Source organism: Trichechus manatus, unplaced genomic scaffold (assembly GCF_000243295.1).
Source record: "Trichechus manatus latirostris isolate Lorelei unplaced genomic scaffold, TriManLat1.0 scaffold00180, whole genome shotgun sequence".
NCBI lineage: Eukaryota > Metazoa > Chordata > Mammalia > Sirenia > Trichechidae > Trichechus > Trichechus manatus.
Window position 1 is genome coordinate 418,048 of NW_004444116.1, and position 14,190 is coordinate 432,237.

At 40.6% G+C, this 14,190-nt stretch overlaps 2 non-coding genes across 2 annotated transcripts; both read left to right on the forward strand.

Annotated features, from left to right (window-relative positions):
* Positions 1-556: 556 nt before the first annotated feature.
* On the forward strand, positions 557-638 carry TRNAS-AGA (transfer RNA serine (anticodon AGA)). The gene has a single exon. It is a non-coding gene; the product is annotated as a tRNA-Ser (tRNA).
* Positions 639-1,285: 647 nt separating this feature from the next.
* TRNAD-GUC (transfer RNA aspartic acid (anticodon GUC)) lies at positions 1,286-1,357 on the forward strand. The gene has a single exon. It is a non-coding gene; the product is annotated as a tRNA-Asp (tRNA).
* The last annotated feature ends 12,833 nt before the right edge of the window (positions 1,358-14,190 follow it).

The following is a 14,190-nucleotide window of genomic DNA, read 5'->3' on the forward strand; positions in this document are numbered from 1 at the left end:
AGATACAAGAGCTAGGGGAGGCAAGTGGGCTTTTCCGCATCGTTTTCCTCGCGCTCCACTTGGGATGCAAATCAGCGGAAATCATTCCTTCCCTGAAACCCAGGAACCTGAATGCCTGGAACTTTCAAAAAAAAAAGCTGTAGGTATCAGGCCTAGAGCTAGGGTAAGAGCCTGAGAATACAGAGGCCTAAAATTGTCAGAACAGCACTGCTGTTGATGCAGTGAACTAAAGCTGAACATGTTAACAGCAACCCTGTAGGACAAAATGGAACCGCCCTACAGCGTTTTCAAGGAATGACTAGTGGATTCGAATCGCAGACCTGCGGGCTAACAGACAAGCTTCATAACCACCGTGCCGGAGAGATGGTGATCTTTGCCAAACTCGCACTTCACCTGAGCGTTTCTATCTAACTCGTAGAGTACGTTTTCTTGCGCACGAGGCCGTTTTTACCTCTATTTTAAGAAAAAGAAAAAGGAAAAAGCAAAAAAACATGCCTTATGATGTCAGGAGATGAAATTTCCTTTTATGGACTTGAAAAGAAACCATGTCATGTGTGTAGTCGTGGCCGAGTGGTTAAGGCGATGGACTAGAAATCCATTGGGGTTCCCCCGCGCAGGTTCGATTCCTGCCGACTACGGGAGGTTTTTCCTCTCACTGGGGTAGTTTACTGTTCCTTTGCTAGTACAAACCACCTGATAACGGTTGGCCCAGGAAGAAACCTAGTGAAAAGTTCGCTTTGATTGATTGTCCAGCAAAGGGAAAAACAAGTCACTTCTTAAAAGAAAAAAAAAAAAGAACAACAGCAGCCTTGACTCCAGAGAGCTAGCACCATTTTTTTTCCCTTAGCCGAGGGCAGGTGTCTGTCCCACCTCTGCATTTCCTGTGTTCGAAACCCATGTTGAAGCCTCAGTGGAGTCTATGGGCGCCTCTTTCAGAGTTCGCGACTCCCTTATATGTTCGCTAGGACTGAGAACCAGAGCGACGAGTGTTCTGTGGGAACCAGTGCACCCCAAAGAAACCTAGCGAGGACTTTTTTTTTTTTTTTTCTTCCAATTTTACGGCTCTCAAAAAGCGCCAACGCCGACCGTCCCACCGCGGTGGCCTTTTCTGGGGGGTAAGGGATGGGTTAGAGTGGACTGAGAGCTGGGCGCCGACACTCTCGGCTCAGACGCAGAGTCGCGCTGTTGTGTGGTTGGTGTGGGAAGCGTGTGCCTGCAGTGACCGAACCGAGGACAACAGCGCATAATTTCAGGAGGATTTCCTAAAACGATGTTGTCTGTCGGTTCCTCGTTAGTATAGTGGTGAGTATCCCCGCCTGTCACGCGGGAGACCGGGGTTCGATTCCCCGACGGGGAGGACTTAAGCTTTTTTTTTTTTTTAAAAAAAAAAACACTCCTGGTGGATATCATTTCTATTCCTGTGATCAGATATTAATTAAATTCCTTCTTCCTTCAATACATTTTCTTCAAAGCAATGAAGTGATCATTGACAAAACAATGAGTTGTAGAAATCATGAGAATTAGTAGTACAAAGATAAAAATAGCAACTTTAGAACGGAAAAACATGGCAGATACTACCTTAACCAAGCAGCTGAAGTTAACATCACGACTGGTGGGGCAAATAAAAGTTATGTACCTTGTTTATGTACTGAGAAGGGCACATCACTTTTGTGATATTCCCGACAAAAATGCCTAATCTGAATCTAATCAGAAGAAAGGGCAGACAAACCCAAATTGAGGAACGTTCTACAAAATAACTGGCTTGTACGTCTCAAAAATAACAATGCTATGAAACACACAAAAAAAGACTGACTAAACGTTCCAGATTAAAGAAGTCCATATGACAAGTGAATGCAACATCAAAAGGTGATGCTGGATCAACTGGATATACAAAGGAAAGCAATGTGGACATTGACTCCTTCCTCAAGCTATTCCCCAAATTAATTTAAGATAAAGATTTAAATATGCAAGATAAAACAACAAAAGTTATAGAAAGAAAAAGGAGAACGTTTTTATTGTGTTTTACATGAAAGTTTACAGCTCAAATTAGTTTCTCATTCAAAAATTTATACACAAATTATTTTGTGACATTCGTTGCAGTCCTCGCAATGTTCGGCCCTCTTCCCCGTCCCTTTACACTCTGGGTTTCCCGTGTCCATTCCTCCAGGTTTCCTGTCCCTTACTGCCTTCTCCTCTTTGCTTTTGGGAAGGTGTTGCCCATTAGGTCTCCTATACTTAACTGAACTAAGAAGCACATTTCTCACATGTGTTACTGTTTGTTTTATACGCCTGTCTAATCTTTGGCTGAAAGGTGGACTTCGGGAGTGGCTTCAGTTCTGAGTTAGCTGGGTGTCCACCGGCCATAGTCTCAGGGGTTCTTCCACTCTGTCAGACCAGTAAGTGTGGTCTTTTTTTTATGACTTTGAATTTTGTTCTACATTTTTCTTGTGCTCTGTCTGGGACATTTTATTGTGATCCCTATCACAGAGGTCAGTGGTGGTAGCCGGGCACCATCTAGTTCTGGCCTCAGGCTGATGGAGGCTGTGGTTCATGTGGTCCATCAGTCCTTTGGACTAATATTTTCCTTGTATCTTTGGTTTTCTTCACTCTCCTTTGCTCCGGTGGGGATGGGACCAATAGATGTATCTCAGATGGCCACTCTCAAGCTTTTAAGACTCCAGACTACTCACCTAAGTAGGATGTAGAACATTTTCTTTATGAACTATGTTATGCCAATTGATCTAAATGTCCCCCAAGACTACAGTTCCAAGCCCTCAGCCCTGGTAACTCAGTCCCTCAAGGTATTTGAATGTGTCTAGGAAGCTTCTATGGCTTTGGCTTGGTCAAGTTGTGCTGACTTTCCCTATATTGTGTGTTGTCTTTCCTTTCACCAAAGTTAACACTTGTGTAATATCTTGTTAGTGATTTCCCCTCCCCACCCCTCCCCTCCGCCATAACCATCAAATACTGTTTTTTTTCTGCATGTTAACCTTTTCTTGAGTTTTGATAATAGTGGTCTCATAAAATATCTGCCCTTTTGTGATTGACTTATTTTACTCAGCATAATGCCCTCCAGATTCATCCATGTTGTGAGACGGTTCATGGATTCATCATTGTTCTTTATTGTTGCATAGCATTCCATTGTGTGTATTTACCATAATTTGTTTATACATTCATCTGTTGATGGGCACTTTGGTTGTTTGCATCTTTTTGCTATTGTGAATAATGCTGCAATGAACATGGGTGTGCTTATTGCTATTCGTGTGACAGCTCTTATTTCTCTAGGATGTATTCTTAGGAGTGAGACTGTTTCTATTTCTAGCTTTTTAAGGAGGCATCATATGGTTTTCCATAGTGGTTGTACCATTTTACATTCCCACCAGCAGTGCATAAGAGTTCCAACCTCCGCACAACCTCTCCAACATTTGTTATTTTCTGTTTGGTTTTTTTTTTTTTTTTTTGGCTTTTGCCAGTACTCTCCGGGTAAAAGAGTATCTCACTGCAGTTTTGATTTGCGTTTCTCTTATGGCTAATCATCGACAGCATTTCCTCATGTGTCTGTTAGCTGCCTGAATGTCTTTGGTGAAGTGTCTATTCACATTCTTTGCCCATTTTTTTAATTGGATTATTTGTCTTTTTGTTATTGAGGTGTCTAAGTATTCTATAGATTTTAGAGATTAGACCCTTGTTGGTTGTGTCATAGCCAAATTTTTTTTCCCAGTCTGTAGGTTCTCTTTTTACTCTTTTGGTGAAGTCTTTTGATGGGCACAAGTGCTTAACTTTCAGGAGCTCCCAGTTATCTAGCTTATCTTCTGGCGTTTGTGCATTGTTAGTTATGGTTTGTATTGAATTTATGTCTTGTGTTAGGGCCCCTAGCGTTGTCCCTAATTTTTCTTCCATGATGTTTATCATTTTACGTTTTATATTTAGGATTTTGATCTATTTTGAGTTAGTTTTTGTATATGGTGTGAGGTATGGATCCTGTTACTTTTTTTACAGATGAACATCCAGTTTTGCCAGCACCGTTTGTTAAAAAGACTGTCTTTTCCCCCATTTAATGGACTTTGGTCCTTTGTCAAAGATCAGCTGACCATAGGTGTAGAAAAAGGAGAATTTCTTCATTCGGTTGGCAAAGGTTTTCTAGTTAACAAGACACACACACACACAGACATTAACCATAAAAGAAAAAAATCGATAAATTGAACTTCTTTATACTTAAGGATTTCAGTATATCTAGAGACACCATTAAGAGCGTGAAAAGGCAAGGCACCGGACGGGAGAAGATATTTGTAATGCATACATCTGACAAAAGACTCATGTCTAGAACATAGAAAACTTATTGCCGTCGAGTCGATTTTGACTCATAGTGACCCTATAGGACAGAGTAGAACTGCCCCATAGTTTCTAAGGAGTGCCTGGTGGATTTGAACTGCTGACCTTTTCATTAGCAGCCTTTAGTTCTTAATCACTATGGCACCAGGGTTTCCAAATGTATAAAGAACCCCTTAACACCAGCAAGAAAAATACTAGAGGTAATAAATCAGTCTAGGATGGTGGGAACTGGGTAGAATCTGCAAGTAGTATACCAGAGCCTTGGTGGTGTAGTGGTTAAGAGCTTGGCTCCTAACCAAAAGGTCAGCAGTTTGAATACCACCAGCCATTTCTTGGCAAACCAGAAGAAGCAGTTCTACTCTGTCCTATAAGATCAATATGAGTTGGAGTCGGTGGCAATGTGTTTTTTTTTTTTTTTAACAGTGGGATCCTCTTTCAAGGACAGTGTCAGTCAGCTTCCCCTAGGTGTGGTACTGACACATTATTTTTAATCTTCTGGGAAGGCCCTCCATTTTGGGTAGAACATTTCAGCCTCAGTGTCTGTACAGGGTATAATAGATAGGCAGTAACCATCTATTTCCATTTCCTTCAAGTGAGACTTCCTGTACTACAGAGGCTAGAAAGTTAAAACTACATTTCCCTAAATTCCTTGCAGTTAGAGTTCTGGGTGTGTTTTAACCATTGCCTCAGAGTTTTGGAACTTGGAAATCAGGCACATTTTGGTTCTATTATTTTGTGCTGACAAGCATTATCATGGACACATTGGGATCTTCTGCAGAGGAATGCAAGGTGAGGAGCATCAATTGTTTTGCTAATTCACATCTAGAAGACCTCGTGTGCTCCAAAACGGTGGTTCTCAAAGCATGGTCCCCAGACCAGTGACATCAGCAGCAACTGGCTAATTGCTAGAAATGTAAATTCTCAGGCCTCACCCCAGGCATAATGAATCAGAAACTCTAGTTGGAGCTCAGCAATCTGTATTATGTACAAGCCCACCAAGTGATTCTGATATATGCTATGTTTTAAATAACTCTATTGAAGTGCAGTTGAAGTACAATAAATTGCACATATTTAAAGTGTACAGTTTAATCACTTTTGACACCCTCTAAACCATCACTATAATCAAGATAAGAGACATTTTCATCACACCCCAAATTTTCTTACAATCTGTCCTTCGCTCCATCCCCACTGGCTTGCTTTCTGTCATGATAGATTAGCTTTCAAGCTGCATTTTGAGAACCACTGCCAAGAGCTCCGCTGTTAACCAAAAGGTCAGCAGTTTGAATCTACCAGCTGCTCCTTGGAAACCCTATGGGGCAGTTCTACTCTGTTCTATAGGGTCACTATGAATCGGAACTGACTCATTGGCAACGAGTTTGGTTTTGTTTGGCACTGGAGAGAACTCCGCGGAAGCTTCATGACCCCAGGACTACAGTAACTGCATCTTGATTTCTTTAAAAAAAAATTTTATTGTGGTGAAATAGATACGGCAAAACATTTGCCATTTCAACCATTTTCACATATACAATTCAGTGAAATTAATTATGTTCACCATGTTGTGCAACCATCACCACAGTGTCATCACTAGGGGAGTGCGGGGGGTGCTGACTGCATCAGGTGACACTGTCAGACGGGGTGACACAGTGTTTCAGCACAAATTTATTATTTTTAATAAAAATATCCCTGTAGTTAGTTATAACAAAAAAAGCATTTTTCATAAGCCCAGATGACGTGTATCAATATACCTACAAGGCTAAAATTCTATGCTAAATTACTTTTTGAACCTTATAATTCACTTTCATCAGAGCTGTCATTATTATCCAGTTACAATGACACTTTGCATCACGTAGTTTCGTCTGCACAAGCTACAAGCACACCCTGTTGTTTTTGTGGTTGCCAGTGTTTTTATAGTTGCTGATTTTGTCAAATTTTCTGGTGTATTAGCTACAATATTGTGGTAATTAGTATCTGTGAACTTATATTAAGAACTTTTTCAGAATGTAGTAGTAATTACAGGAAAAGAAGGAGAAAAATCAAAAAAGGCTTCTGCTGAGTTACTAATAATGTTGTGACTAATAATGTAATTCAATGTAGAAAGATTTTACAAAATAATTTTGTTGTTAGTATTCATATAATCTAAGAAATGTTACATTTAAGCAATTTACAACTATATTTATCACATATTATTCTATGATTAAAATGGATAATACACATTACTAAGGATTCTGTATGGTCTGGTATGGGAGGAGGTCCACGGGGGGAGGGGGTGACACCATGAGTTACAGCACTGGGTGACACCAACCTTAGTGACTCCACTGCATCACCACTATCCGTTTCCAATTTTTTTCATCACCCTTAACAGACACTTAGTACCTTTTAAGCAATACCTCCCCACTTCCTCCTCCCACTCGCCTCTGGTAACCACTAATAAACTTTAGTCTTTCTGCATGTGCCTAGTCTAGATATTTTATTTAAGCGGGATCATACAAGATTTTCATTTTGTGCCTGACTTATTTCACTCAACACAGTGTTTTCAAGGCACAGATTAATTTCTGTTTATGGCTGAATAATATTCCATTGTATGTATAAACTACATTTTATTTATCTAGTCATCTGTTGATGAACACTCAGGTTGATTCCACCTTTTGGCTATTGTGAATATGCTGCAATGAATATTGATGCAGAAGCATCTGTTTGAATCCCTGCTTTTGATTCTTTTGATTGTATATACCTAGGTGGAATTGCTCGGTCATATGGTAATTTTAGGTTTAACTTTTTGAGGAGCCATTGATTTCCTTCTTTCTTAATTGTGTAAATAGTAGCAGCCAACCACCTTTGCCTCCCAGACCATTTCAGCAAGGTTGTTCTGGGAGTAATTTTGCAGGCTCAGACACCTCCCTCCTTCTCTTCCAAAAATTTTGTAAGCTTTTATTTATTTTTTATTATTAATCCCCTTTCACTTATGATAGCTTCAGAGGCAGTGTTTTTCAAATAATACTTAATTGATGTATAACATGAATACAGAAAAGTACACAAGCCATAATTATACAACTCAAGACTGAGAAACAGAACAAATCCTAGCATCCCCACCATCTCCTTTCCTGTCCTTTCTCAGTGATAACCACCCTCAACAATAATCACCTTCTTGATTTCTAATACCATAGATTTGTCTTCACTGTCTTGAACTATGTACAAACAGAATCATACGGTATGTGTGTGCCTTTATGTCTGGCATCACATCAATATTATGTTTGTGAGATTCTTGCAGTTTGTGTGTAGTTGTAATTAATTTATTCGCCTTGCTCCACTATTTCTTTGTATAAAAACCCATTATTTATCCATTATATTGCTGATGGGCTTTGGGTTGTTTCCAGTTTGGGACTAAAATGACTAGGATAGTTTTGTTTCCTGCAGCTAAACTTTGATTCCCTTCCTTTACCTCAGACTATTCTACCATGGTTTCTGTTTGTTTGTTTTTGTCCACACATATTAATGAGGACAAAAATAAACTAGGTTAAAGCTCTCAAGGGTCTTTGTTCATTTTATTCTAAGTTAAAAAAAAAAGAATACAACAAATTGTCTACGTCTTAGGCTGTGTTCTCTAGAGAAACAAAACCAGTAAAGCGTATAAATAGATATATAGAAAGAGAGATTTGAATTAAGGAAATGGCTCACATGATGGTAGAGGCTGGAACATCCCAAGTCCATGGGTCAGGATAGAAGCTTCTCCTGATTCATGAAGCCACAGGGGCTGGTGAACCCAAGACCGGCAGGTCAGACAGCAGGGCTGTTGCTCACAAGCATCGTCAAATCCCAAAATAGGCAAGCAAGTCAGCAGGTAAGCTGCTAGCTCAAGTCCCAAGAACTGCAGGTCAGATCAACAGGAGCCAGCTGCAGGATCCAGAGTGAGCAAAAGCCCATGAACGTTGCCAGAGGGTCCACTTACATTCAATATGGGCCACATGCCCAAAAGAAACTCCCTTTCAACTAATTGGCTATTCACAGCAGATCCCATCATGGAAGTGATCACATTATATCAAATATCATCATGGAAGTGACGACATCATACAACTGCTAAACTATATCATAACTGCCAAACCACTAAGAATCATGGCCGAGCCAAGTTGACACACAACCTTAATGACCATAGACTAAAATTTAGTTTACACCTATCACAGCCATTTTCCCTTTTTGAGATTTTTTGAAGCATGAAAAGTTTCTGTTATTTCTGCAGTACTTAACTCCCTTCAAACTAGAGTCCCAAACAAATTTAATCAAAATGTTATATGCTTATTAAAAATTTGTAGACCAGGAGACTTCTGGCAACATGGTGCTCTAGGCAGAAGCACCACACTGTCCCTCCACAGCAAAGATCCAAAAAACTAAGCCAGACAGAGAAAACAGCAATCCTGAAATCCTAAACATCAGATGAAGAGATAAAAACTCAGCCAAGCACCAAATGGAATAAGAAACTGACAGAGTACAGAGAGTTAGGAGACATACATGCAGAGGTCCCCTATCAGCTAATGCAGCACGGATCCAGCATCTTGGACTCCTATCAGAGACCAGCAGATAGGGGGTATGAGAAAGCAGCTTCACGGAGCTTCCAGCAGGAGACAGAACAACTGGTAAACAGCAATATACACTTTCCCACCCCCCACACTTCTTCACCCCCACTCGGCCTCCTCTGCTTCCCGTGGCCACAGTCTCTTGGCCGGGAAACACCAGCTGCTTGGATTCCACCCGCCTGCAGTGGCCGACTCCCTGAGTGCCATTTGTTGGCTGTTGGTGTTGCTTTTTTCTGCTTCTTTTGATTTCTTCCTTACCTCTCACCACCTCCTCCTCCTTTTGCTCAAATACCTGGCTCCATGTGCCATCTTTGCTTCTTCCTGAGGGGTTGTGGAACTCCGTACAAGTGTGGAACTGCTTCCCAGTCCGTGCTGCCACGCTGGTGGGATCCTGGGACTTTTTGTTTGTTTGTTTGTTTTCTTTTTCTTTTCTCCAGTTGGGAGCCCATTCTGGCTGGGTGGTGCTGGTGGCTTGGGACCTACCCCTTCAGCTTGCATAGGCAAGCAGAGGGATTCCTGAGAGCATTTCCTTTTTTCATATATTTTTTTTCTTTTTTGGTTTTTCTTGTTCTTTTTTTTTTTTAATTTGTTTTGTTTTCTTTTCCCTCTTTTTCCCTTTTTGTCTTTCTTCATTATTCAGTTTCTAATCTCTCTATACCTTCCTTCTCTTCCTGTCCCCTGGATACCTGGTGCTGAATACCTCTACACCTCCTAGCCAGGCTGTACTTCAACACCTGGGAACAACTTCCCCAGACCTCATAGTCACACCAGTGGGATCCCTGGGAGCTTTGCTGTTCTTTTTTCTTTCTAATTTTTATTTGTTCATTCTTTTCTTTTTTTCTTCTTCTTCCCCTTTTTGTTTTTCTCCATTTCATAGTCTCTCATCTCTCCACTCCAATGGCAAGCTCCCATGGCACTCTCTTTTGTTTGTACGTTTTTTGGCTCCTGTTCCTCTCGCCTCTCTCCCATGTCCATCTTAGCTCCACACATCACAATCTCCCCCCTCCATCCTGCCTACCTGCACCATGCACTTAACATCACACCACCAAGCTGCACAAGCACGGCCTACCGGAACTGCCCTGAACTGATCACTGACCTGCCCTGGTGGCTGTAGTAAGTGCCACAAACAACCTATCCCAGCAACTCCTGTTCAGCTAGACCTGCCCTGAGGTACCATATCTGAGCGATTGACCCTGCCAATTGGAGAAGGAGGCAAAAAGTATCATGCCCACGGATGAGCAAACAACAAAGAACACACAACCCGCCCACTCAGACATAATCAAATTTTTAAAAAAAGGATGAAACAAACAAATCTACAATCAATAAATGAGAAAAATAACTACTGAATGCCCCAAAGACAGCAGACAATATCAAAACATTTACAAAAACAGGACAGGATGGTTCCAGTAGGAGTCCAAAATAAAACACCAGATGACTTTCCAGTAGAAGAAAAGGCACTAAAACTATACCTGATAGGGAATTCAAATCTCTAATACTCAGAATTATCCAAGAGTTGAAGCAAGAAGCAGACACAAATGAGGAAAACATAGACAAATTCATGGAAAAGGTAGACAAATTCATGGAAAAAACAGACAAAAAAATGGAAGAATTCAGGAAAATAATGCAGGAACAAAATGCCAAAATAAATTCACAGCTAGAAATTATACAAAAACAAAAATTAGAAATCCAAAAGATAAACAACAAGATTTCAGAAATGGACAGTGTCATAGAAGGGCTGAGGAGCAGATTTGAAACAGTGGAAGATAGGATCAGTGGAATTGAAGACAAACACTTGGATAAACTCTGTTTGAGGAAAAATCAGAAAAAAGAACAAAGAAAAATGAAGAGACACTGAGAATTATGTGGGATACAATCAAAAGCAAAAATCTGAGAGTGATCGGAGTTCCAGAACAGGGGGAGAAAACAGAAGATGCAGAGAGGATCATTGAAGAATTGCTGACAGAAAACATCCCCAATATCATGAAAGATGAAAAGCTGACCATCCAGGAAGCTCAACAAACCCCATATAGGATAGACCCCAAAAGAAAATCACCAAGGCATATCATAATCACGTTCGCTAAAACCAAAGACAAGGAGTCCTGAGAGCAGCTCAAGAAAAACAAAAAGTCACTTACAGAGGAGAAACAATAAAACTAAGCTCGGATTATTCAGCAGAAACCACGCAGGCAAGAAGGCATTGAGATGACATATATAAATCCTTGAAAGAAAAAAATTGCCAGCCAAGACTAATGTATCCCACAAAACTCTAGTTCAGATATGATGGTGAAATTAGGTCATTTCCAGATAAACGGAAATTAAGGTACTATGTAAAAACCAAACCAAACCAAACTTATGAGACTTATTAAAGGGAGTCCTTTGATCTGAGAACAAGCAATATCAGACCACAGGCTGAATATAGGACACAGGATTATACTAGCCAGATACCAACCTAGGAAATGAACTCTTAAGGACTATGCAAAACCAGAAGAATTACAACAGGGAACCAGATAGGTTAATCTGTAAATGACAACAGCATCAAAACAATAAAAGAGGGAATAAACGGTGTAGGTATGGAACCTTCTAATGGAGAGGAAGTCAAGCGGTACCAAGTAATAATAGACTGGTTCAAATCTAGGAAGGTAAGGGTAAATTTCATGGTAACCACAAAGAAAGTTAACAAACCTACTTATCAAAATAAAGAAGAAAAACATGAAGTGTCACTAAAAACAAAACCTACAAAAACAAAAGAAATGAAAAAAAAAATCCACAAACAAAAGGAACTCAGCACAGGAGAGTAAGAGGAACAAAACTGCAGGACATTATGCTGAGTGAAATAAGTCAATCACAAAAGGGCAAATATTGTATGAGACCTCTACTGTATAACTCATGTAAAAGTTTACACACAAAAAGAAACAATCTTTGTTGATTACGAGGGATGGGAGGAGTGGGGGGAAACTAAATAGATAAGTGGTAACTTTGGTGAAGGGTAAGACAGTACACATCATTACTGGGGAAGCCAGCACAACTTGTACAAGGAAAGGTAATGGAAGCTCCATAGACACTTCTAGACTCCATGAGGGACTGAATTGCTGGGCAGAGGGCTGTGGGGACCATGGTCTCGGGGAACATCTAGCTCAATTGGCATAACACAGTTTATAAAGACAATGTTCTACATTCTAACTTGGTGAGTAGCGTCTGGGGTCTTAAAAGCCTGTGAGTGGCCATATAAGATACTTCACTGGTCTCACTCCTTCGGGAGCAAGGGAGAATGAAGAGAACAAGATACAAGGAAAAGATTAGTCCAAAGGACTAACGGACCACAGCTACCACAGCCTCCACCAGACTGAGTCCAGTACAGCTAGATGGTGTCCGGCTACCACCACTGACTGCTGTCACCTGTGACCAGGATCACAATAGAGGGTCCTGGACAGAGCTGGAAAAGGATGTAGAGCAGAATTCTAACTCACAAAAAAAGACCAGATTTACTGGCCTGACTGGAGAAACCCTGAGAGTATGGCTCCCGGACACGCTTTTAGCACAGTGGTGAAGCCCCTCCCGAAGTTCACCATTCAGCTGAGGATTGGACAGCCTCATAAAACAAAACAGGACTAATGAGGCACAGCAGTCCAGGGACAAGGACTAGAAGGCAGGAGGGGACAGGAAAGCTGGTGATAGGGAACCCAAGGTTGAGAAGGGACAGTATTGACATGTCATGGGGTTTTTAACCATTGTCATAGGGCAAATATGTGTACTAACTGTTTAATGAGAAACTATTTGTTCTGCAAACCTTCATCTAAGGTACCAAAAAAAAAAGAATTATCTATGTGAGATCAAAGTGACAATAGCAACTCAAAAGGTTTGATGGGAAGCCTAGGTGACAGTGAGTTGAAGATAATGGTGGTGGAATAATTTGGGGAAGGATAGTGAGAATAGTAGCACAACTGGAAGAATGTAATCGATGTCACTGAATCGCACATGTAGAAACTTTCAAAATGGTGTAGCTTTGGCTATGTATATTTTCACCAAGAAAAAAGGTCCTCAGAGTTGAGAAGGGAGAGAGTTGACATGTTGTGGGGTAGTTAACCACTGTCATAAAACAATCTGTGTACTGACTGTTTAATGAGAAACTATTTGTTCAGTAAACCTTCATCTAAAGTACAATAAAAAAATTTTTAAAAAAGATTTAAAAATTTGTAAACCAATAAAATGGACATAATATGACTAATTATGGCAACATATATATATTAAAACTTATATTTCACTTTAAATTTGCATTCAAGTCATGTCATGACTTGATATGATTTTTAAAGGATGTTTATGTGATTGAAATTTATTTTGCTAGGAAAGGCTGCTCAAATAACAGACTGTTCTGTTAACTATAGACGTCTGGCTCCGCTAACCAAATATCCGCTGAATACTCCCCTCAGAGTAGAGACGACTCTCCATTAAACCATGGGGTTTTTAGAGTCGATTTTTATCTCAATAGAAAAGCAATCTCTCTTCTCCTCAATCCTCTCCTCTTTTCCCCTCTTCTTTCCTTAGATGTCATCATAGATCCTCAGTCATTTCTCTCTCTCTCATCGACTCAAGGGCAACAAGTATCAACAAGACCTGCTAAGCCAGGTAGACGAAGTCAGTTTCAGGTCTTGGGAAAGCATTGTGACTAACAGACTAAGGTCGAAATGTAAGAAGGAGAAAAAGGAAGCCTGCAGCGTTGGTTAAATTTAGAAGAAGAAGAACCAAAAAAAAAAAAAAAATCAAACCAGAGTTTGAGCCGTAACAGGCTTAGCAATATCAGAGCGAGAAGCGGCAAAGGCAGCTTTTACACATCGTTTTTCGCGCCTCTCACTTGAGACAGAAAGCAGCAGGAGCGATTCCATCTGGAATCTGCTACGCACATGTCATTTATTCACCAAGAACCCTTGGGATCTGGGATGTCCGAGCATCCAGGACTGGAAGAAGGTTAAGACCTGACTCTCGGTGCGGGCTAGGTTTGCTGTCATTTGCAGTAGGTACAGAGGTCCGTACGAGGCGCTTGCCTGCCTTTAGACGAACTGACCTAAAGTTTGCTGGAATGTTGATGCTCTGCAGTGAGGGCTTTCTCTCATTCCAGTGCTCTTGATTGTCTGCGATGCCCGAGAGGTTGGCCTCTCTTCCTCGAATTCTGTTTTCACCTCAGGATTTCCACCAAACTTACCGACAACACGATTTTGTACACAAGATCATTTTTACTCTGATTTGTGCCATGTAAGTTACGTCAATATTTTAGAAAGCCTGTATCTGTGCAGCT